At 33.3% G+C, this 21828-nt stretch overlaps 1 protein-coding gene and 1 long non-coding RNA gene across 5 annotated transcripts in view; both read right to left on the bottom strand.

Moving 5' to 3' along the window:
• Nucleotides 1-96: 96 nt before the first annotated feature.
• Nucleotides 97-6465, bottom strand: LOC131057833 (uncharacterized). Of its 4 annotated transcripts, XR_009359212.1 has the most exons (5): nucleotides 6384-6465; nucleotides 5919-5974; nucleotides 1535-1560; nucleotides 1270-1411; nucleotides 97-551 (listed from the first exon to the last, which is right to left on the bottom strand). It is a non-coding gene; the product is annotated as an uncharacterized LOC131057833 (long non-coding RNA). The 4 variants fall into 4 exon arrangements; XR_009109075.2 differs by lacking the exon at nucleotides 6384-6465 and having other exon boundaries at nucleotides 1270-1420; nucleotides 5919-6345; XR_009109074.2 differs by lacking the exon at nucleotides 6384-6465 and having other exon boundaries at nucleotides 5919-6343.
• Nucleotides 6466-14929: 8464 nt separating this feature from the next.
• The window catches only part of LOC131031533 (uncharacterized), a 70291-nt gene continuing 63392 nt past the window's right edge, over nucleotides 14930-21828 (bottom strand). Inside the window, exons 8-10 of the mRNA XM_059213131.1 lie at nucleotides 15849-16001; nucleotides 15662-15726; nucleotides 14930-15473 (exon numbers count right to left, since the gene is read on the bottom strand). The gene's annotated coding sequence lies outside the window, so the exon portion shown is untranslated. The remainder of the gene's footprint in view (nucleotides 15474-15661; nucleotides 15727-15848; nucleotides 16002-21828) is intronic.

Below are 21828 nucleotides of genomic sequence, written 5' to 3'. Positions count from 1 at the left end.
ATTGTGATTTGTAAGTTTAATGTTAAGATCAAAATTAACAAATTCTAAAATAAAAAGTAAACACCAGCCAAAAAAATGCAAGGGACACAAGAGACATACCTTAAAGAATGGCCTTGGCCTAATGACCATTCTTTAAGCTGTCAAAAAACTAAGCGACTTTAAGGAATGGCCAAGGCCAATGACCATTCCCTTCAGTCTTTGAAAGGGGTTTTTAACCCCTTTCAATAACTTTCTTTTATTAGATATTGTATTTTTTACATGTTACAAAGCTAGATCAATATAATTGATCAAAATATTACAAAAGAAATGGAAAGTGACCAATCACATCTCTTGTTGCTCTGAATCTGTACCAACTTCACTCCTATGCTTGATCCTTCGATAATGGTGAAAAATAACTAGCTGAGTGAGATCCTTGTTATCAAAATACTTGGCAACCTGCCTGTTCCAAGAGCAGCAAGCTAGTAATAATTTACAGCAAGATTCAATATTTTGCATTGAGGTCACTGGGAAGGGTTGTGAGCCATCACTATCTACTTGAATTTCGTGTAACCCTGCCACCCAATATCATTAGCAATTTAGCCATAATTCAATCACCATAAAGCAACATTATCGATATGGTAAAATATAGATAATGTAGGTAAATCTATAATCTATATAAAAAAATTAAATTTAGGATGCTGACAGACTCAGCAAGGCAGAAAAAATTGTTCAAGTTTGAAGATTCTCAAAGTATGTAAGTTAAAAATCGCAAAGTAGAACCCATTAAGTTTTTTATTAAAGTGCATACTATTTGTTTTCTACCATGTTTTACAAGGTGAAAAGGAACTAATATGTTTTGATAATCGTTTGTCATTTAATGTTTATCTAAATCCAGTTTTTCCTTGTTGATATAACTCAAAACATATAAACTTTAATAAACTACATGAAATACAATGTTGGAGCCTAATCTTATAGTTTTAAATTTATCTATTTTTATTGCTTGTCAATTGCATTTATCTTCAGTTGCCTCCTAATTAACGGTATGGTCTTTGAAATAGGCAAGGTACACTAAAGAGGGAGAGTAGAATTGCTATAACATGCGATTCTAGGAAAATATATTGTCTATCACTAGGTATCTAATTTTTGCCATTATTAGAATGGTGGGAAATCAATAAAATGATTTTCTATCTATTTGTTGGACAAAATGGAGGTGAAGATGGCATTTTTTAGAGAGAGCAGAGAAAAAGATGATCATCAAAATAATTTAAAACGTCGAGAATATGTGCATACCGGGTCTCTTTTTTCCTCATCTTGCCAACAGCACCAAGTGCATTAACTTCAATGATTTCAGCTTCTTTGTATTATATCAACCCACAGACAATCCTGATAGCTACAAATTCTCTTAATTGTCACTCAGCATTTCACAACTTGACTAGAAGTACTTCAAGTAAACAATACATTAGAATTTTGTGATTTAAAATAATGATACTATTTAATGAATTTTTAAAATTAAAAAAGAAAAAAGAAAAAAAGAAAACTACAAGCCTAAATTTACCTTCAGCATTTTTCTGAGAATCTTATCTGCAGGAACATACAAATAAGTACAAGTCAATCTATTAGAAATGAAAACAAATCAAAACATTCATTCCAAAGAAATCTAAAATTAAGATAAAAAAATGGCCTCTAACGAACATTAATCAATGAATATAGACTATCATGAGTTGTAGGAAGCATATCATGATAATTAGAAAGCACATCATGATTAATCAAATGAAGTTATCATATAATGTAGGCGACAGACAAGAATAAACGTCTCTGACTTACATATGAGCAAGCATGCAAGTCTCTACGCATATTGATGATAGAGGTTGGCAGAAGTACAATTTGAGGGAGATAACAAAAGTATTTTAGAGCAATTCAAAAATAGGATGGCATTGTTATTGATGATATCGAAGAGTAGGCTATTTTCTGAGATTATGCCTTCACTCTTGTAATCTTGTGAAGTGTTGAATTATTCTGTAGAGATGCAAACTGTATCATCAATCTTTTGTAATCTTTTGTTGCAAATCATCCAATCGGGTGATATTTTGGGTAAACAAATTAGTTTCCTCAAATAAAAATGTGAGGCTTCTCGGCCTAGTTGGTTATCTTAAATAACAACTAGTTTTCAAATTACAACCTTACTTGTATCGTAAATTGGGTAAATGGGTGTATTCCAGGTTTCGTACAGGGGCACTGCACTCATTAAAACCATCATAAATGTGTAGCAATTTTTCTAACGTAAAATGGAAAAACCCACATCACTCTTCCTCCTATGGACTGTACTCTGAGGGGAATCAAATCTCTTCATTGGTCATATAAACTCTAATTTATTCATTCTTCTGTTGTGGCTTTCTTATTGCTGTCTCTCATAGACGCCAAAGCATCAGTTACACTATTTCCCTAGTAAAAAGCCCAAGGAGTTTCATGACAGCACACAAACAAAACAAAGAAAGACATAATTTTTTTCTGAAGAACTCAATAATCGGCCAATTGGGTATTCAAGTACAGTAGAAGCTACTACAAACAACGACAAGACTTTAACAATTAGAATAAGAATTGTATTATACCTGGTCCACAGTAGCTCTGGGGCAAAATTGTGGATAAAAAGATCTACAGAAGCCCAGAGACTCATATCTCATACAAGCAAAGACAGTAAGTGCAGTGCAGTACTATATAACTGAAAGTAAAAAGACTCTTTTTTTTTGGTTTGTGCAATGAGTTGCAGTTAGCTTCATCCCTTTTACCTATTATCAATATACAGGTTTAAGTGCAGGTGGAAAATTCTTTCTATTTAGCAAGATTAGCTTTAGATGTCATTAACAATCTAGATTTTAGGATGAAGGAATAAGTATTAATATGATATAAATTCTTCGAATTTGTTATGATTTCAATAGAATTTGAGTACAAGGATGCCAGGTTGAGAAACAATGAACAAATATATCCGAGCGTACACTGCACTAATGGATGGGAATTGCTAGGACATACAGCAAGTCAAAATCACAATTAGGGATACATGGCTCAGGTTCGGAGTCAAAAGTGATTAATAAGCATAAGTGTTGAACATGGTTAGGAATGTTGTATGATAGATGAACTTTTCAGAAGTTAGGATGATATGTAACCAAATTCTGAAATTGTAATTGTAAAAGTGAAAAATGTTAACAGTCATGTATTAGCACTCAGTATCAGTACCATAATGGTAATTCAGATGTAATTGTCAATGAAAAATTAGAGCATATACTACATGGAATTTGAATAAGTAGAATAAGAATATGGAACAAAAATGCCTAAACAGGACGATTGACTAATTTCCAGATAATCTTTGACCTACATATCCTAAAAGTTACTGATTTTGATCTATTTGGGTATTGCCATATTCTACATGGTCATCCCAAGATTCATGCACTATAGAACCTATAGTGGGTTTTTTACTTTTGTAGCACAGTTATCAAAGAAAAATATAGTGTTACGAAACCAATATAGCGGTTGAATCCATTTGGACACAATCTTTTCGTATGGAATTAGGAAAAAACACGGAAAAAGAATATCCAGATTCAGAACTGCTATTAAAAAATGTCTCGGGCTAATTGTGTATGGGTGTGCTATTTTCTAATTCATTTTCCTATCTATGGCATATGCGGTACAAGAATTAAATGGTGTCGTTTTTCTTTTTTCATTATGATTGTGACAGATAAGAAATTTTGTTATCAAACCATTTCTCCAAGTTTTATCCCTCTGAACATTTTGATTCCCCTGTTTTTTCATTCTTTTAATGTTTAAAAAGTATACCCAGATCCTAAAAGACAATGTGCTATAAAAAACAATCACAAATTGATTGTGTATTGTAGGTATACTGTATTCTAAATGTTTATACTAGAAATAGAAATAATGTTGTGAAGATAACTTTATTTTTTGCTTCTGTATCATGTTACCAAATAAAAACACCAACTTATTGAGCCAATTGAGAGATTTTAGTCTTCTGGGAATTGATCTTAATTTTCTTTTACTTGCTACTGAATGCGCGCATATTGGAGAGCGGGTCATAGTTTAAAATAAAAATACAAATACAAATTCTGGAATTATACTGAAAGAAATACAAATATTTGAAATAAAGCAACCAAGTTTTTTGGGATTCTGTTTTTGATGTCGTAATTTATGGATTCGGTTTGTTTTCTAACTGTACAATCATTAGTTTTTCATGCCGTAAATTTCATGTTAGACTTGCATCTGAAAGATACAATTCTTGCTGTAAAGCTTCTTTCAATGTGTTTGTACAATTTTAGCTCTTTCATTTCTGTTTGCTAATAATTATATTTTTCAGCAACTTCAAGTCCTTTCATCGGAAAGAAGAATGCTGAGAAAGATGCTGCTAAGTTGGCCTTAGAGATGGTTTAAACTTCAAATATTTGAGTTCATTATTTCTTTATTTAATTGCAATATCATGCCCTGCCCTAATTATTTTATTTTACCGAAAATGCTTCACAGGCAGTCGGTTTTGAACATTGCAGTATTGAAGAGCAAGTTTACTCTTTATCTGCTTTGCATTGATTACCTCGGGTTTTTTTCTTCTTTCTTTTCTGCCTCTAGTACATAGCGAAATGTCTTTCTAAAGAACTGAAATTCTTCTTCCCGGCTTTCAGTAATTTGGGTGAAGAGATTGTGTCGTGTGTGGAAAAGGAAATTAAAAAGAGGATATCGTTACATGTTATGACATATTCAGTTGGACTGGATGAACTTGAAAGAGGTTTTAAATCGAGATTCGCAGAATCAGTGAAGATAGTAGGGGTTTTTGGATTCAGTGGCTCTGGCAAGACCACCCTTGCAGAAGAAATCTTCAAAAGGAAGCATTCACACTACAATGCATCTTGTTTTTTGTATTTGTGAGAGAATCACATGCGAAACGTGAATAATATGTGAAGAGTTTTACCGACACTAGGTCTCAAAGTCCCTCTTGATATGATACTACAACGAAAGAGACTTATTAATTCAGTCTAAACAACAATAGCATTGTCTGTTGAGATTAACCAAGCAAGCTCTCAAAAAAGAGAAAGCCGCTTTGACACAGAAATGATGAGAGTTTCCTATAGGTCTGGATGGGCTCAAATTGTCAAGCTTCTAGGTTTTCATAGCAGATGCCAATGATTCAAATCCCCAGAAGTCGTCATAATGTGTTAAAATTTTGTAAAATGTCATTTCCAACCTTCTGGGCATGGAGTAGAATTAAAAAGTGAAAAAAAAAAAGTCTCATAGAGAATCGTAATTGCTTGAAGCACTAAAACAGACCAAAAATCTGTAGAAGAAATTACTGATAATTTCAATTCTCGATGTGGTTTGTTGAACGAGGCTTTTTACTTACTGTTGAAATTTATGTTACATTTTATCTTCACCAATTGTTCTCCTACGTTTCCTGAGTGCCCTGTACTTGCTCTGTTTTAAAAACCTACAGTATGTTAACCCTACTGTTTCAGTTTTTTGAATACCTACAACTGTGATGGCATTAATAATATCTTAACCCTTACTCTATTTTCAAAACCTACAGTCTTAACCCTGCCCTGCCCTAATTAGACTTTTGGGATTATATTACATTCATGCGCATCTGTGATGGCATTGGCAATAAACTTTCCAACAACTATGGGTGTCTAATTCAATTAAGACTTCTGTGTGGACATGGTGAGGCCATACAGAAATTACATTGTATAACTATAAATACATAAAGTTTGGCTAGGTACATTTTAGGATCAGCTTCATAGAAGCATTAAAGTATATAAACCAAGGTTCAAGGGAAGATCATCTTTTTCATTTTTATTATCTTTCTCAATATAATCCATCTAATAATGAGTAATACCAAGATAAACAATCTATTATATCTTACAATAAAGATAATCTTTCAGAAGAAATACCTGGAAGAAGACTTTTGCATCCATCAGTTGTCGCTTCCTTTGTTCAGCGTCTTCCTCTGCTACCAACATAAATAAACCAAAACCCAAAAAAAAACACAGAAGAAACTACAGATGAAAAATTAAAAAAGAAGAAATCACAAATAAACAACAACATGAACAGACAGACCAGAAACAACAACATGAACAGACAGACCAGCGCGCTGTACAAAACCCTAGACAATTGAAAAAATCCTAAGAAAAACAAAAATTATAACGAGAGAGAGAACTGAGAAAAGAGAAGAAAACTCTGACAGAAGAGAACAAACATTCGAAGAGATTGACAAACAAAGAGAAGCAATCTCTGTAAATGAAAGACAATTATTTATATTAACAACGTTCGAAGTTTTTCCTAATATTTCGGTTTTTTCTCCGCTCTCGACAACGTTCAAAATTTTGAATTTCAGTTACAGATATTATTTTTCTTACCTTTTCCCTAATTTTTCGGCTTTTTTCCGCTCCCTTGACAGCGTTCAAAATTTTCTTTCCTTCGCCTACATTTTAGTCTCTGATATTTAGCTTTTCGAAAAATTAATACCTTTTCAACTATTTAAAAAAAATTAATGAATAACTCAACTAAATTTAAGTAGATTTATTTGATATGTATAATGCAATGCTGATTAATTTTAGGTTATATTGTTATTTTTAAAATTATTATTATTATTTACATATAAAAGTGTTTTTTGAAATTATTAATAAAAGTTAAGGAGATATTTTATTTATTCATTATTTATTTATTTATTATTTTATTATTATATAATAAAACATATAATCTAGATTTTTTTTTTTAATATGATGTTTCATTTTATATAGTTATAAAATGGTGTATTTATGTATATATATAGTACTTGGTAATTTAATATTATTTATAAAATTAAATTATTATTTGTAATGGTGATATTTACATAGTCATTTTATTTCTCTCTTATTTTCATGTTCATTTTTACATAATGTCCTAAATGTAATAAGATATTTGGATTCACATTGACATAATTTCTCTCTGTCTTCGAAAGGTAGTTTATCTCGAGGTTCATTTCTATGTCACTTAGGATTATCCTAGTTCAATCCTAAGGCACATGCAAATTAACCCATTTTTTAAAATTTCAAATTCAAAGTCTATATTTCTTGTCTATCCTACTAGTCATGGTAAGCTAACTTAACACATGTTTATGTGACATGATGCTATGTCATAGTATTTAAAGACATTCAATTTTCTATTAGTTTATATGCAATTTAATAAGGTGAAATCTTTAGATCATGCTTCAATTTTTTGAAGGGACAAATAATCAAATACACTTTATCTACATGTAGGCCATATGTATGCTTTTGTATGTTGTCTTTAACAAAATTCCTCATTATTAACTATACCAAACAAGAGATTGACCAAGCATAACATGTTCCTTATTAAAGGGTTCATAAACACCACCTTGACCACATTCAACTATTAAAATAACAAAGACAAAATTAGCTCTATTGAATTATTTTTTAACTAAATCACTAAGACACATGGTATAGTTTAGTTTCATGCATCAAATCAAATACATGCGAATCAAGATTGAAGCCATGCATCAAATCAAATACATGCGAATCAAGATTGAAGCCAGTCATTGCAAGATTGATCTACACAAAATCTTGACATGTTAAACTAAGGAAAAACTATTTATATGCTATGACAAATGGATTTTACATGTTCATTAGTCTTAGATCTAAATATCTTATCATTTCATTTAACCATCTCATCTATTTTTGTTCATTTTGCTAGCCTAACTAATTTAATCTAGTTTCATTTTTTCTTATTGATTGTATATATTCCATTTGCACAAATTATTTATGTTTAATAATAATTTATTTCTTTTATTTGTTATACACCCAACACTTTCTTATATTCAACTTAAGGTTTGACCTTACAATTCTACCTCAAGTTCTCTTGAGGTTTTGATAAATAATTTATTACTTCATTTTATATTTCTCATAGCATGCATCAACTTTACTTTGCATGTGTTTATCATCCTTTTGACTAAGGTTTTGTTATATGTAATGCAATACCTCTTTGCTCCTACCCATGTCCCCTTGGATAATTCACCATAATGGCTACTCCTAATTTTTTTCTTGGTTGATATGAATGCATGTGTTTCTAATTTTGATAATTTATTTTCCTATGTGGCACCTGATCCTTCTACACTTGATTCTTTTTGTGATATTTTAAGTTATCTAGTTTAGGATGACAATTTTCTATATTTATCATGTATTGGAATTTCCCTTCTCCATTAATTAATTGATTGGTGTTTATAATTTTTTGTTTTACACATAACTCACTCGTCCATTGATGAGTCTTATATTGAACCTATTTCTCCTATGGTTCGTAATTATGATAAGCATATTCCTAGCATGTGTTGGGATTAAGGTGTCTAAACCTTTGAGTTCTCGCATTGATTTATTGTTTTAATTAATTATCCTGCGCATAATTGTTTATCCTAAGTTGTTAATTTCCTATGTTTGCCATATCACTTTGTAGGACCTCATGACAGGTGATGTGTATGGTATAATCCATATTTTTTAGGAAATTGACACCCACTCAAGAGGGCCTATATTTTAGGAAGCATATGTCATGTGTTTCTATTGGGTAAGAGCACCAAGATGGGGGTCTTAAGATGCCACCTTTTTGTTTTTTGAAATTAACAAAGTTTGAATTTCGACGAGAAAATGAGAATTGTTACACTCAAAATTTGAAGATGTAATAAGAACAATAGTTGTAGTGCTTTGAATCTACTTTCTAAATTACTAATTTGTTTTGAAAATGGTGGATATTTATTGTTTCAAAAAGAGGGACACACAAAATGGTCCTTTAAAAAAAAACATAACATAACATCTATTGTGCTCCCCCTAAAATGTCAACTGAGAAATTAGCTAACACCATGTAGTTTATGCCAAAAAAAATTGGCTAATAATGAGTATATGGTTTTTTACTAATTTTTTAAGTGGACACATCCTTAAAAACATAAATTTGAGTGTGCTCCCCCACTAATATTGTTGAAAACTAATCGAAAAAATTGAATATGTGTAGGATGGAGTGTAATTTCTAAAAATGTAATTTGTTTCAAAATTCGATGAACAAGTTAAAATCTATGCTCAAAATAACACATGTTGGTTTTTGACAAAAAATGGACACATTAACAAAAGAAATTAGAGATGAAAACCTTAACATAATCAAATTGTGAAAAAAATTATATGTTTGGATAGCTAAGAGAGCGCTAAATGTCATCATGGTGTTTAATTTTTATTGGAGTAATTATGACACTTCATCTAATTATTTATTAATTACATCCTTTAATTACTTTTTCACTTAAGCTAAACTTAGGTGTTTTTTCCTTTTATTAAATTAAGTTAATAATAGCTTAAGTTGTCTCATTCATTATGATTGTGACACTTGGCTCTTTCTAATTTAATCTTGCTTTAGGGTTTTGCATCTAGGGTTTCATTCATCCTTTTATAAGGATTTATTCATTCATTGTAATTGTATCTTCAATATTAAATCTCTAATATTCTTGTGTGTAATAATACACTATTCTCAAGTTGTTATTGAGCATATTATCTTTGCTTCATCTCTTTTGTGTGATAGGTATTTTGCTTATAGATGACTCTTGGCTCTTGTGGTTGTATCATCAACTTCTACATTTTTTTTGCATTGAAAGGTGTGCAAACCTAAATGAGAGCATGATAAAAAAGAGAGTAAATTTTTTCTTTTCAATTTTTTTTTGAGCCTGAAAGGGTCATCCAAGCCACAAGCAAATCCAAGCTAAAGAATTGTTGTTTCCCAATGCAAACCATTTGGTGCTCACCAAATTTTTTGCATCAACAATTCATATTTCTCTCTCTCTCCCACATTGACTAAGGCCTACAGTTTAGGGTTTATGATTGATGAAGCAAGGAGTAACTAATCCTTGAACATAATTGATGGCATGTCATTTAAATTCTTTCTATTTATTGTATCTTATTCATTTTTCTCTACGAGGAGGTGACCAATTAGTTATCATGCATAAACATTCAAAGTATATCACCATAAAGATGTTAAGTTTTGATCAAATTTATAATAGGCAGGTAATTTTAATTTTATTGGTCTTTTAATCTTAATCTAATATCAATGGATGATATCAATCAAATTAGTTGAACAATTCGAATTGTGAGTATATATTCAATTTGCCTTTCACTATCTGCAATCTACCTCAAACGAATATAGACACCCGTAATGAATTCGATATGCTCCAAGTGAATATTAATCTGTTGTAGATAACCTTCACCTGATGAACTGCGTATGTTCATTCAACACCAAATAAGGAGAGAATCAAACAGTTATATATATGGACCCCGATCTAAATGTATATGTATATGATCATATGTTTATACTACATCCAATCTGCAGATAACCGTAATATGTGTTAGGCCCAATATGGAAAGCTAATGTACTGAGAGGGGAGGGATGAATCAGTACTTCAAATCTTTTCTTCAACAATAACTTTACTGTTATGCATAAACTGAATAGTGCAGTAACATAATATAATGCTAAAACAAATAAATAACAATCATACATGATTCACTTCATAACACATATATTTTGGTTACGCAAAAACTCTTGGTTAGAGAGAAAAACTGTGGTGGGGATGGCACCCACAACTTCACTACTGCAATAATAAAGGTTGCTCGGTTAGAACTACATGTTTAGCTATTTCTGATAGCTTACCCTGTTAGGAGTATCAAGATTTGTTAGATCTACCTTGCTAAAGAATTTTACAACACTTAATCTAAATGTTGCACCTGGTTAGAGGCTTTACAATTTATAGACTTGATTAGAGTCTTTTACCCTGTTAAAGGTTTCTCTTACAACTTCAAAATATTACAATAAAATCATTACAAATATCTGCAACTTTACATCTGGAATGTTATAGCAGATTCTATGTGCTCAAAATAAGATTATCTTGCTTATAGCATACCTCGGTAACCCATAAAGTAACTCGGTAAACCCTTCTATTTGCTCTGTTCTTTGACTGTTCTCTGAAATCCTTCTCGGTGACCTTTGTGTCTCTGTAACAATCATAACACTTAGTGCTTTCACATGTCTTGCTTCATATATTTCTATATCTTCCTTTCTGTCATGCTACATGTATATGTGTGATCTTAATCCATGTTGTATAAATAGATCTCTTATGTCGGTGAACCATTCATTGTTTCGATCTTACAAACATGTTTTATCGAATGAATAACCATGCAAAATATTTCATTGGTTAGATGACCTCAAAATCATACACAATCTTTAAGTGCAATTTCCAATGTGATAACGGTTCTATGTTCCTTGATCTTGTAACACGTTTCCATATGTATGTCCAGGTTCAATGAATCTGGTAACACGTTTCACTCGGTGCATATCAACTCAGTGTGTCATCTTTGCTGCTCGATAGACATGGAATGATACTCGGTAGACAGCTCGGTGCATACTGGGCTCTGTGACTACTTTCTTCTATAACCGACTGGATTGTGTATAACGACTGAATATTTCGGTAGAGATAACCGACTAGAGTATATAGAATAACTTTGAACATAAGACTAATGGCAATCTTAGTAAGTAGTAACAATATGCTATCTGGTTTTGATTTGTCAACTACAATAGTCATCCGTTATGTGTTATCTGATAATCTAAGTTGTACATTCAATCGGATGCAATATAAGATTTGTTGATGTCTATCTCCAATCTTCTTGCCACGGTCTGCAATTCGTTTCTTTGTTCTATTTTATTCGATCTTTGCAAAGATTTTATTTTGCACGATATATTATATTCTCTTCGATTATGATTTATATTGCTCTTTATATTAATGATGAGAGTTTCTCATATCGTACCCTTCCATAAGTGTAACGAGTTAAGACAATATCGCTCATTCATTAAAACTACGATTAGTTAAAACAAGCGATCATCTATTATATTTGTTTGCTTAACAATATTCATTAGATTAATAATAACTTGTTTATCAATACCGACTCTAATTAATATTAATAGATATATATCAAAAATCGGCTAAGGCAAGAAGTATGATTAAATCTAAATGATTGAATTACCAAATATGTAAGGCCAATAGGCCATTCACATATTTGGTCTTAGTCGGTTAGAAGGATTACTACTGGCGCTACATCACTAACACTCCCTCTTAGCTAGGGAGGAATCCTTCTTAATCTTTACAAGTTACATCACCTCATTGTGATGTCAACCATCATGACTTATCCATAGATATCACCTCATGTGATATCAACCATTATGGCCTATCCATAGATATCACCTCACGTGATATCAACCATTATGGCTTATCCACGAATATCACCTCATGTGATATCCACCATAGAGATCTCCTCATGTAATATCCACCATTATGGCTTATCCATAGATATCACCTCACATGATATCTACCATTATGGCATATCCATAGATATCACTTCACTGATATCCACCATAATGATATATACAAAGATATTACTACATGGCACGTCCATAGATTTCACGTCACATGAAATCCACCATGAATATCTCTTTATGTAATATCCACCATTATTGCTTATCCATGGATATCACGTCTCATGATATCCACCATTATGGCATATCCATAGATATCACGTCCCATGATATCCATTATAATGGTATGATCAATCAATATCGTAAGATCGTCACCTTACGATAATGATCAAATGTACAAGTGTTCACTATTGAGAGATCGTCACCTCACAATAATGTTCACAGGGGCTCATCAAGCACTGAACCAAAATTGTCATGGAGTCACACACATGACATCCACCATGAACCATATCAGAGGGTGTAGATAAGGGCTTTCTCCTTAAGTCTCTCTCAAAGAGAAATGCAATCACAAGAGTTTACACTTTAAAACATCTTTTGAAAAGCAAAATGCATTAGTGAATAGCATACCTTTCCACCATGTCTCTAACATAGTGGTACTTGATCTCCCCATGCTTTGACCTTTCATGAAGTACAAGGTTGGAGTCTGCATCTCTCTTGATGTATATCAAACTCACCAAGTATTCATCTATCGAACAGTTATATATATGGACCCCGATCTGAATGTATTTGTATATGATCAGATGTTTATACTACATCCAATTTGCAGATAACCAGTATGCTATCTGGTTTTGATTTGTCAACTACAGTAGTCGTCTGTTGTGTGTTATCTGATAATCTGAGTTGTACGTTCAATCAGATGCAATATAAGATTTGCTGATGTCCATCTCCAATCTTATTGCCATGGTCTGCAATTCGATTCTTTGTTCTATTTTATTCGATCTTTGCAAAGATTTGATTTTGCACAATATATTATAATCTCTTCGATTATGATTTCTATTGCTCTTCATATTAATGATGAGAGTCTTCTCATACCATACCCTTCCATAAGGGTAACGGGTTAAGACAATATCGCTCATTCATTAAAACTATGATTAGTTAAGACAAGCGATCATCTATTATATTTGCTTGCTTAGCAATATTCATTAGATTAATAATAACTTGTTTATCAATACCAACTCTAATTAATATTAATAGATATATATCAGAAATCGGCTAAGACAAGAAGTATGATTAAATCTAAATGATCAAATTACCAAATATGTAAGGCCAATAGGCCATTCACATATTTGGTCTTAGTTGGTCAGAAGGATTACTACTGACACTACATCACTAACAAAAGAAATCACACTTTCAGATATAAAAATTCTCCAGTGCTATATCCTGTCAATCACAGTATGAGATCTATCGCCACTAAAGAGCTTTCCATCGTGCATAACATATTCAAATTACATCACTATAAAGAAATCACTCTTTCAGATATAAAAATTCTCCAGTGCTATACCCTGACAATCACAGTATGAGATCTATCGCCACTAAAGAGCATGTGTCACCCAAACAACTAGACCAACAAATGATACTAATGAGATCTTCAGACCATATATGATTATGGATGCTAATGGCTTCAAACCTCACCAGCTTTAAGATAGAAATAGACAAGGAGCTAGATCAACATGAGGTTGGAGACTTATTTGAAGATGGCATGCACATAGCCTTAAAAAACTTGAAGCAATTAAACTCTTATTAGCCCTTGGTTACTGCTATTTGCCTGGCATTCTATTCTTGATCCTTTGAGTTGTATTTCCCATGAATCTCTGACCTGTCAATGAAAATTACAATCTTCATAGCAGAGGCTACAGACCTTAAAAGTGAAAAGCAATGAAAATTAATTTCTTTAAGGGTCCTTAAAAATGCTGATACTGAAATTAATTTCTTCCAATGAATACGTGAATGTGGTCCGATTGCAAAGAGGCTTCCAGTTGCATGACATAGAGTTTGGGATTTCATTAACAGTGAATTCAAAACCGAAAAGTTAACATGTTACACTTGATGCCATGATTCTTGGTTAATTGGGCATTGGTTACCCTGGTACGTGAGAAGCAACAGAAGAAAATTGCAGAAATCTGGATGTAGCTCTAATCATTCTTCACTTGAGAACAATATTTTCTCTCAGGGAACACCTGATAACTTTAGTATCAAAGATTGACAGTAGAGATTATATTCTAACAATTAATTTTACAATACACAAATTTCAGCATATACAACAATTTCTGGTTATTGATGATATTCTTTTGAATTACCCTCATTTCAGGGACTGAATACAAGAATTTCATATGGTCAATAAAATATGATTTCTGTAATTGCTGATGCAAGTTGCTCTCTGCGTTATATATAGAATTAATCTCTCTGAAAGGCCACAGATAGCAGGTTCCCAGGGCAAAAGAATTGTAGCAAAGGCTTCAAAATCTGTAACAACAAAGTGCAAACCTCAGAGGTATAAATATGGATGCCTTGTATAGAGAAAAGAAGACATCAAGGTGGAAACCAAAATATAACAGACAACTGTTCTAGGAAGATATCATGCCTTTGCCACTTGGTTTGGAAGATGTGCAGTTGCCTGTAAACTGCCAAGAAGAGGGTCTAATCTGCAAATTTACTTGCTAGAAAGATGTCAATGTTTTGTATTTCTAAGCAGGGTGATCCTCCATTTGTCTATTCCCAACTTCTGGACGGGGTGGTTTCCTGTATTTACCAAGGGCCTTCTGCCTGTATTTACTGCGCATTCAATCTATTTTTTGCTTGCTCCTCCTCCTTTTTAACATCTTTAAACGGTACTGTTGCTGACGTTCTCTTTCATATATTCCTTGCCAAAATATTTCTGCAGTATGGGGCCATAGCCATCTTTTTTCAGGTTGTTCATAATCTGCTACTTCAGCCAGGTCCTCGTCCATGGCCTTCAGTCTACTAATATTGAACCATTTTACCCACATTTGACCTTTCCGGTTCTCTAGCCTGTGTTGCTCTTGCATTAAACCTGTTTCTGGATTCACATAAACCATCTTTCTTGCACTGTGATATGCCCACACATTTACAAGCAACTCCAGAAGCCTGCAATAGCAATGCTGATTCTGGGAACAAGACAAAACTGTCACAAAATACTCCATTTGAAATGGGTAAAATGTAATCTTTTTAAATCTTAGGATTTCATGGAAGTTTATACTTTATTTAAGGACCTTAAAATTGCCACATACTGAGAAAGAAAATATATATAAGCTGGCAATTATAGGCAAAATGGAGCTTCTGTGATCAAAATTACCTCCATCTTTGACACACTCAGGCAGCATCTACCATTCTTCCGATGCTCTTCATAGTGTTGTGCATCTATGGAATCCACAAATATTATGTAATGTGATCCAAAACAACTAGAAACTGAGGGCCAAGTTTATAAACTACAATATGTCTCTGAATGACATGACTAGATATCATGGGTGTAGCATTAGTACCTAGCAAACATAACCAATTCCATAAACGATGAATTTGGCATTGCCCAACTGTGCAGAACTGACCAGGAGTCTCCATCTAATGGCATAGGTGGAAGGCCGGTCCATGTTTCAGGCAGGTTGTACATATTTTTGAATGCATCAGTGAAGATGGTCCTTCAAAAAAGTATAAGCAGGAAATTGTTAGAATCATAGCTTGCACAATAAAGAAATTTGTCCTAGAATAGCGATATTTGCATTTTATCATTAGTCATGATTCCATGTCTATAATAGAAACTACGCATGCTCAGCTATAACAAGGTTTTTGATGATTCAATTAGTTACTGCTAGTAGCCTGCCATCAAAACACAAAAAAATCTAATCACCTTGCTTAATAAATTCTTGCAAACTATCTGATGCTCTCCTAATTGTTAATCGTTAATTGTTATTTTTTTTATTTTTTTTTGATAGGTGTTAATTGTTACTATGCCTTTTCGACATTAGGTCTTAGCCAATATTTTTGCTGTTTAAGCCTGCCTTCTATAAGAAAGGGAATTGAACATCATGCAGAATGAGATGAATAATTAGCTGGATGGATGAACACCATGGGTGTCACAAGAAACATACTCTTATAATCATATAAGATATTTCATCACCAAATCTCTAAACAATCCCCACTAAATTTACAATAGGATCTCCTTTATACAATTATATGGCACGGCATTCGTCTATGCTTTATTGTCTATTTCTTTGTACTTATATTGATATAGATTTCATTATACATTCCCTTAAGGTATCGATATCAGCCAAGCAAGGCGAGAAAGTGAAACTCATAACTGTAAGAGAACAAAGGACTTCTGTAAGAAATCTGCCACTCTATTCATAGTGACTTGATTTTTTCATTACATTGGTGATGGAATTTTTAATAATGGGAAGATATTACAAGGAATATTCAAATTCATAAATGAAAGATTTCTAGTTGACCAGATATGTGTCCAGTATTGATATGAACGTAGCAAGATTAGAAGGTACAACTTTCGAATGCAAGATAACAGAGGCGTCATTATGTCAAATATCTGCAACTCCAGTATAATAAACCCCAATCTTTTTTGTTACATGGTTGAATTCCTTTTAATAATGGAAAGGCCTTTTGGAAATCTTCTAATTCCCAAATTAAAGTTATTTTTCTAGTTGGCCAGAGAAGTGACTGCTAATTATATACCAAGTTTCAAATAAACTGAAGGTTTACTGCAGACAATGTGCACAAAAAAAATACTTAAGTCCTTAACTAAATGGTGCTCATCGTTTCCTCCTCTTCTATAGTGGGAAACAATCCCCAATTTCAGTTATAGAAACAGAAACTACTTCGCAATAGTGGAACACCATTTGACAGTGAAAGAAAACTTGACTTATTTGTTTCCATCCAAATACAAAGTAATCTATCTTTTATCAGATGGTCCACTTCATGGCATCAAGAAGTGTATCTTCTAAAAGTTAAAAGTAGAAATTGAAGATGTATTCTATGGATGACAAATCAGGCATCCAACTTCCAAAAGTGATGTCTCATAGACTTTGGGGTTGCCGAATGCAGTGTCTTCAGAACATCAAAGTATTCTGGTAAGAGGAGGAATGAGCTTTCTTTAGCATTCACTTACAAGTAGCAGCACTCAACATATAAAGTTGGTTCATGTTACATTGCATTCCACCCTGAAGAAGGGAATGCATGAGTGGCTTATATTTTGAGAACATGCAAAGACAGGTTTGAAGTATGGATGGGATCCACAAATATACTTAAATACTTCATAGGCAATTGTACCTTGAATCCAATACAAAGATGAGTGTACACTGTACAAGCAAAGGGTAGTTAATAAAGGCAACAAATTGAGTGGCTCCTCCTTATATTTGCTCAGTATCTCAAACTGCTACGGTCATAAGGCATACTTATGTGACAATATTCCTAGATTTTGGATTTGAAATCCGGAAACACAAATTGTTGTCCCCAACAAGCCCAGATTTCAAATTTTAGGCCAGTTGTTAATTTAGAAAAACATTGACTGATGATTTTCTTATTCTAATTTAAAAGATGGTCTTAGTAGTGGCTTTAATGTTCAACATGCGTGAATTATTCTTCTCCATTCATTTCCTTGGCACTCATTTTATTTGTTAAACTCATACTCATTCTTAAAATGATCACAAGAAGCTCATATTCAATTCCAATTGCAAAAGAGACAATGTCAGGATTTAAAGTATGACTTTTCCACAAGGGAAGAAAGAAGCTGTACTGGGATCCAATGATTTGCGATGCCTACCACTGATGAAGTTCACATTCTATCACACCCCTACTAGACACTGTTTTATCTTCAAAATTTACTCTTTTCAAAGATGCTAACTCTCCTGAGGGAACTTGCATTGTTATCATCAAATTGTCTCATCATTCATGAATCATCATTGTAAAGGTCTCTTATCTTTCCGAAGTGTGTTTAAGAGATGAACTTTTTGTAAAAAGTGTGATCTATTAAAAAGTATACAGTAAAGTATGAAAGGATATATTTTATATATTCTACAAATACCCACACCAGCCCTTTAGGTGCATGCCCTTTCTTGCCACATGCTGCTTTGAAAAGGTTTTAATGGGGTATGCTTGACCCACACCTTGCCTTTTTCCCTAAAAGCGCCCAAAGCATGCATCCCACATTCGTTTTCCCACCTTGCATCTCACTCAAAAGAAAAGGCAGCAAAAAAGGTGTACAAGGCACATTTGCTGCATCTTACATGTTCATCCACCCTTTGCCATCTGCTGACAAAATTACCTACAGCACATGCTAGATGTTTCTTGGTGCATCTCACACACTCACCACCCTTAGCCATCTTTCGACCAAGATATCAAAAGTGTATGCTACATGCACTTTTGACACCAAACATCAAAGAAACTAAAAGAAAAGGGCATGGTACTTAACAAGTCCAAACCATCTCCTCTCCAAAAAGCACAAGAACACAAAAATGCTTCTTGCACACTTATCCTCTTGAAGCTGCATTTAATCCCTTTCCCTTATTTTTAAACTAACAGCTCCTTATTAACCCATTTCCATTCATCCATTCTTGCTCTGCAAATTCTTAAGCTCCTTGTAGTTGTGTGAATTTCTGCAAGTTAGCTAGGGTTTTGAGTGGTATACCTTGGGGATGCATCCTCGATATTTTACCCGCATTTCTCCTTTTGGAAATGTTTGGGGGTCAAGTATTGAGGATTGAATGGTAGGACTATTGAGGACTAAAGTTTTCTATGTAAGTCTTGGCTTTCATCTCCTGTTGCTTCAAATTTTGTAATTGCTTTAATAGATTTAGTTGATAATTTGTTGGTCAGAACTTCGCCTTCAATTTTGCAATCATTCAATCCCAAGATTGAATCTTCTCCTTCCCTCTCCTCTATCTATCCATCTACATATGATCCCACCACAAGGATGCAAGAGCTTTCAACTTAGTAATGGCAAATTTTACCTTCTTTGAGTCTTCTATTAACTCAAAATCAAAATGATTTTCCGTTTCTAAATCTGATGAAAGAGTTCTTCAAGATTCAAGCTCCCATTCTAGCATGAAATATCTGTCCACAATCTATTTCCTATGTGTGGCATAACTATCAATAATGGCTCATTCATGCAATCTTCCATTTTCTCTTCCTGGCCTACTGGCCTGCTATTGCTTCTTTTTCATATTCACTCATATCTTCAACATGCACACCTCTTCTATGTGCTTCCTCTACTACTTCCAATCTAGTTAGGATTGCTCCTAGCATTTTTATTATATAACATTTTTCTAACCTCTTGGTAGGCCTCTATGAGCCATGTCTTCAACTTTAGCTTTCTACAGCCATCGAATTCTCGCACACACAATTAAAAATTTAGACCTTTCCAAGAATAACTCCTTCAAATAACTCAGCAACCCAATGAGCTAACTAGCTCTAAAACCACTTGATGTAGGCAAGGATCGAGTGCCTAGTGAAAACCAATCAATACTAATTTCTCTACATAACACCACTACTACAAAAGGTGGAATTGAAGTGTCAATCACTAGGAAATAATGGCCGATTTCAAGCTACAACTTGCAACAAGGAATAACCATAATTCAGAAATTAGAGCTCAAATTTTCAAATGACAATTTCCTTGCATGCAGTCCAACCATAAAGCACTTAAATCAAATTAGAAATGTTTCCAATGCCTTCATCTTGGACATTCAGAGTCCACTGATGACCAATAGGGAAATGATTCCTAGCTTCTTACTCCCATGACTTCCTATTACTTGTTTTGATTCACATAAATATGTTTCATTTTATAGCAAAGATCCATCTAGAATAGGCCAACTGCCACCAGCCAAGAATAGGAACATGAAAGTAATTGCCAACCAATATTGATAGGTGATGAATACCCACACCTTTACTAAAAATAGATGCCCAAGAAAGGACACTATCACTTAACATAAAGGACTCAATCCATGATCAATAAATGGAGGAGCAGCTATGTAATGTCCCCAATTTTTAAGGTGACATTTAATTAAATTGATTTTTATTAAGTTATCAAAATAAAAAATAAAATATTCATACGATGATTTAATATTAATATATTTAATTAAATAACAATAAAATAATAAAATATTATTATAACGTCACTTTATTTAATAAAGTTCTCCAGTCAGCTTGATCTTCTAGATGTTTCCTGGATAGCTTTATAAGGAGGTCTTGGGTTGTAGCAAGGCATGCTTGGATTTGATAAACGGTTTATTCTTTCTGGAGACGAAAACCTTTAGGAGTTTGAGAAGAGCTAGAAGAGACCCTAGTTCTTCCTAAGGGTAGATTCATGACGGAGTCTACATATGTGCCAAATTTGTGAAGTCTCCCTTGGAGACAAATTTGTAAGATTTAGGGTTGCTTAAAAAAGAAAGCTGTATGCGTCTATTTTTTGTCAGAAAATAAGGTTTTATATTATGAATATTATTTTACCGTGTGGGGTATTAATATTGATATTTGCAAACATTGTGGCTGGGGTAATATTTGCCAGAAGCTTAATATTGCAAAGGAATCGATTCAAAAGGAATATAATTTTATATTTGGGGCTTGGCTTATTCGGTGTGTTGTTGTTTGTATCTGACATGTGAATAAGCTACATGGGTGCTTCATCGATAAAAGAAGATAATTAAATTGGCCATTGATGTTATAAGTTATGGGACCAATATTAAGGCAAATGGTGGAGTCTTAAATTGGCTAATGCTGGCAGACAAAGAAGCCGATTCAACTAAGGGTTATGTCATTAATGGCAGAATAGGAAATAATATTTCCATGAACAATTCTTTAAAACAAAACGCAACATAAGGAGTTCGGATAACAATGAATATAATACACGACTTCAAAGATAGTTCACCAGCTATGGAGAGTCTCATGTCATGAATATCAAGTGGCTGGCATAATTAGGCGTAGTATCTGTATCGATCTAAGTTCTTTTGAAAGTCTACTTCTTTTGGGCCCAACTCCATTAATTCCCCTTGACGCCTCGTACAAAGGTACCGAGCAACGGGGATATTGTGGAACATGACTTTCGTCTTGGTTGACTCCAGGTGCGATGAAGAGCGGGATATCTCGTATGGATATTGAGATTATATGATTCCACGTAAGGAGGAACTGTGCAGGTGTAGATACTTAAGCTGGTGCATCAATTTTGTGTCTGGAAGAAATCATAGTTTCAAAGAGCCTAGTCGAGAGCTTATATATATCATGGGATAGCTGGAAAGGGGTGTGATAACAAGATTGGTGACTTCCAACACCATTGAATCACTTGTACTCCTCTATCAACACACTACAAGAACTGTATTGTTATTCTAATGTAAGTTTGTCTGAATCTGGAAACTTGTAATACAATCAAGGATATTGGTGTTCCTAAGTACTCGGTGCTTGATCTACATTAAGTCTGAAATTCAATTGTTTTTCCATTGTATTAAGTATGAATGTATGTTAGTCCTG

The sequence above is a fragment of the Cryptomeria japonica genome, chromosome 10 (genome assembly GCF_030272615.1).
Source record: "Cryptomeria japonica chromosome 10, Sugi_1.0, whole genome shotgun sequence".
Taxonomy (NCBI): domain Eukaryota; kingdom Viridiplantae; phylum Streptophyta; class Pinopsida; order Cupressales; family Cupressaceae; genus Cryptomeria; species Cryptomeria japonica.
The sequence above is the reverse complement of the archived record's forward strand: the minus strand, read 5'-3'. Positions and strand labels throughout refer to the sequence as shown.